Here is a 4,050-nt window from a genome sequence, read left to right as displayed (position 1 = left end):
CCCAGCATTCTGTTATCCTTTTTCTCTCAGTTGGTTCTGTTGTGACACCAGCGCCCCATAACTTATTCATGCTCTTGGAATCTTAGTTTTCCTTTCCTTTGTTGGCTTTTCAATTACACTTCTTTCAAAGAATCAACCCGAAAGACTTTCAATGGATTAAATATCTTGATTCTTTCAATTGTTTTCTATTGTTTTCCTGTTTCATTTATTTCTGCTAGAATCTTTATTAGATCTTTTCTCCTGGTGGTTTTGTTGTTCTTTCTCTCTCTTTTTTTTATGTTCTAGGCATGAAACAGCTCTGGCCACGATCTAGGCATCAAGCTAGGATGAACAAAGGGCTGCCAGTCTGCTCTGCCCCTGACTGATATAAGAGCACCACCACCAATCAGGTGTCTCTTTGCCCACAGCCAGGGGTAAATTCTTTTTCCGTCTTTTGGAGATGTTGCTTTCCACAGAATTTTCAGGAAAGGGTGGTAGAGATCACAATACCGATGATGCTGTCAGGGGAGTGTCAGACTGCTAGCAATCAAGCCGGTCCTTCTAAACCCACTGGCCACTCCACAGGAGAAAGATGGGGCTCACTGCTCCCATAAAAATGTACAGCCTCAGAAATTCTCTGTAAGGTCACTATAAATCAGAATCGACTCGGTGGTAGTATTTTTTTTTAAGAAAAAACAGGCATAGTTTGATTTCTTGACTGCTGCTTCCATAGACTAAGAAACCTTAAAGTGTACGTAACTAAATTCCCTCCAGGATATAAGCGAAAAGGCAGAGAGAGGCCCAGAGAAGTAGCGAGAGTTGTGAAGGTAAGGATGGTTTTCTTTAGTGGGTAATCCCTCCTATCTTGACTTCGCATGCTGAAAGAATTCACACAGAAACACGCTGTGTGATCCAAGTGGGTTCTTATGAAGGACAGGACAAGTTTCAGGTTTTACAGTCTCAAAGGGGTTCCCAACTGGATCCAAACAACCATGTGAAAACAGTACTCACACGTGCAGAACTAGGGGTAGAGGGTGGGGATCTGAGGGACCAAGTGGTTGAGGGAGCAAGGGCCAAGAGAATGAGGCGGCAGGTGAGGCTGCGGGCCCCAAGTAGGCTCGGAGTGGGCGATTGGGGGCCTCAAGCATGCCCTGATCGGGGGCCCTGAGGGGGCATGCCCTGATGTCATGTGTGTGCCCCCACCCTCCGACCTGCCACTGACCAGGAGCAGGGTAAAAGAGAGGTAGGCTTTCCCACAACCAGGGTGTTTCAAACCTCGGGCTGGGAGGCAGAGTTGACGATAGTGGTGCACCCCATTGGCTGAGTTAGGCCCACTTGGGTGATGTCAAGAACCTGGGTCTAGTTTGGCCCACCCAGGTGTACCTCTCACCTAGCTCAGGGGCTTGGGTATGAGCATGCTCAGTTTGGGGTCTTCATAGATGTCTAATGGTTGCCTGATTTCTTTCCAACCTCAATGGGGGCCTTTGCAGGCAGGGGAGGGGTCCCCATACTTAAACTAGCTCCCTAACAGTCTCCCAGCAGACTGTCAAGGGCAGGTTAGTTTCCTTAGACCTAGTCCAAGGATTTTTCCACTTAGAGAAGGATCATTGCTCCAAGTTGCCTGAAACGGAGAAAGTTCTCAACATGCGAGACTTCCATTTGTAAAATCAAGACGGGTCCACGGCAAAGCCAGATGAGTTTGCTACTTTATTCCCCAGATAGTATTCAATGTTATGACTAGAAAAAAGAAGAGTCTCCTTAAATAGCAGCAAACTCTCAAAGGCACTTGAGTTGGGACATGGGGATGCCGTCGCGAGAAATAGAGTTCTTTATAGAACATCCTTACGCAGAGACTGAAAAATTCCAAACTCCCAAACAAGTTTTCCTCCGTGCATGGGGCTAATTAGGAGCCTTGAATTTCTCTTGGCATACAGACAAGTCATATTTAAATATGAACATGAACTGCTTTGCATAATGTATGCACAGTGGGCTCTGCCCATGTGTTAAAATGACATCAGCCATTCCCACCCTGGAATGCAAAGGTTCGGACTCACACTGCCTGCCATGGAGATGAAGAGAGTGCAGAGAAAGCAGAGGAGGAACTCAGCGCATCCCCTCCCTGAATTGACCTCACATTGAGTGGTTTCTTAAAGAGCCTCTTCTTTTAGCACTGCTGTTTCCTTATGCACTATGTCAATAACCAGGAAGTGCTGGGAAATACAAAAGGGTTTCTAAAAGCTTGCGGGGGGAGGGGATCCATTATCTTTTTTAACAAGGTTTTTATTTATGAATTATTACTGTCAATTGGGGGAAGGCTTACAGAACAGATCCATTTTCCATTCAATGATTTATACACTTTTTATTGCATCTCATTCATGTCTGTCTTTGATCTCAAATGGCCAATCTTTCTAAGCAGCGTGTCCCTAGAGTTATCTCCCTAATATTGCTGCTGTTCTTATCGATCTGTCCATTGTTTGGCTCAAAACTGAGCCCTGGGAGTGGGTTTATTTCCTGAGGAATGATGGAGGGCCATCTCTAGTTGACTTGTAAGCCTGATTTAAAAAATCATTTTCAGTTTTTGTTTCAAGAATTTCTCACCTTATCCAAGACTTCGGAATGTGAACTTTTGCAGAACTGTCTGTAATGGAAACTGGGCACTATTTAGTTCTTTGGGTCTCAGAGCTGTTGGAAGCTACGATTCACGTGGTCCCTTTGACTAATTGTTTCCATAAGTCTTTTATTTTCTTCACTCTTCTTTTTTCTGGTCAGAAAGACACCACTCTTTGTAATAGTTAGACACAGTGATAAAGAGGAAGACCATTGACACGGTGGATTGACACCGTGACTGCAACCATGACCTCTTGTAGGATGATGCAGGACTCAACAGTGTCTTCCTGTTGTACATCAGGTTTTTATGAGTTAGAACGGACTAGATGGAAACTAGAAGCAACAACGTTTCTGAATCTTAGTATTAATTATCTGGATTTCTTTGAGATGTTGTGATATGGTTACTAATCTTTCATTTACTTTGTCACTTTCTTCTAGTAGTGTTTCCTGCCATCTTCTAAAGGTTTGTCTGTATTTACCTTGTGTTTTTACTTTTCTCGATCTTTCTCTCCACACACTGAAGATAACAAATTACTTTCTTTTGCATCCATATTAGGTAATCCCAGGCTATTTTGTCTTCAGAAATAGTTCCTGCTCTATATCTTGATCACTTCTTGGAACCACTTTATCTTCTTCATTGTGTTATCTGAGGTCGTGTGTTATCTGAGTACAAAATTAGTATTTCTATTTTGGTGGTAATTGCAGGTGGGTGTATTTGACGGAGCAGGGTGGTTGGTTGCTTTGCTTGGGTATCTCTGAGTTATCAGGTGTTGCAGGGGTTATGCATTAACCTGCTAGAAGGAAGGTGAGCAGTTGGAAACCACCCCAAGGGAGAAAGATGAGGCCGTCTACTCCCACAAAGAGTAACAGTCTGGAAAACCCACGGGGGAAGTTCTTCTGTCCCATAGGGTGGCCATGAGTCGGAATGAACTTGATGACAGTGATTTTTTTGGTAGTTAGCAGGGTGTCTGTGCTATTTTCCTTGATAGCTAGGCAGGACTTAGGCACTCTCCATCGGCCTCCTCATAGGTGTGATATGGGATAGGAGTGTGTTCTCAGTTTGCTGTGCATGTAGCACAGGTGGGAGAGCATTGGTCATCATTGATCATTGATCAGATAGTGCAGGAAGTCGATGATGGTGGCCAAAAACTAGTGGGTGGGGTTGCAGGAAGTTCAGGTGTCCATGGGGAATATAAGCATGGTCACTGTTTCCCACTGGGCGGGACATACACACAGACACACAATCCAGTAGAAAACAAAAACAAACTACAATAATAGCAATATAAGAACAGAAAAAATAATAGGGAAGCAATAAGTATAACCAGAAAAAGAAAATAATAAGTTGAAATTTAACCAAAAGAAAACAGAAAAGCAAGTGGTGAGAGAGAAAAGAATATAACTTTTTCACTAAAACTCACCACCTTGATTCAAGTCCAACTCACAGAATGGACAGACAGAGAATGG

General features: G+C 43.6%; 1 non-coding gene across 1 annotated transcript; it reads right to left on the bottom strand.

The window, feature by feature from the left end:
* Positions 1–272: 272 nt before the first annotated feature.
* LOC142441626 (small nucleolar RNA SNORA48) lies at positions 273–416 on the bottom strand. The gene has a single exon (XR_012782989.1). It is a non-coding gene; the product is annotated as a small nucleolar RNA SNORA48 (small nucleolar RNA).
* Between the last annotated feature and the right edge of the window lie 3,634 nt (positions 417–4,050).

Source organism: Tenrec ecaudatus, chromosome 2 (assembly GCF_050624435.1).
Source record: "Tenrec ecaudatus isolate mTenEca1 chromosome 2, mTenEca1.hap1, whole genome shotgun sequence".
Classification (NCBI taxonomy): Eukaryota; Metazoa; Chordata; class Mammalia; order Afrosoricida; family Tenrecidae; genus Tenrec; species Tenrec ecaudatus.
The sequence above is the reverse complement of the archived record's forward strand: the minus strand, read 5'-3'. Positions and strand labels throughout refer to the sequence as shown.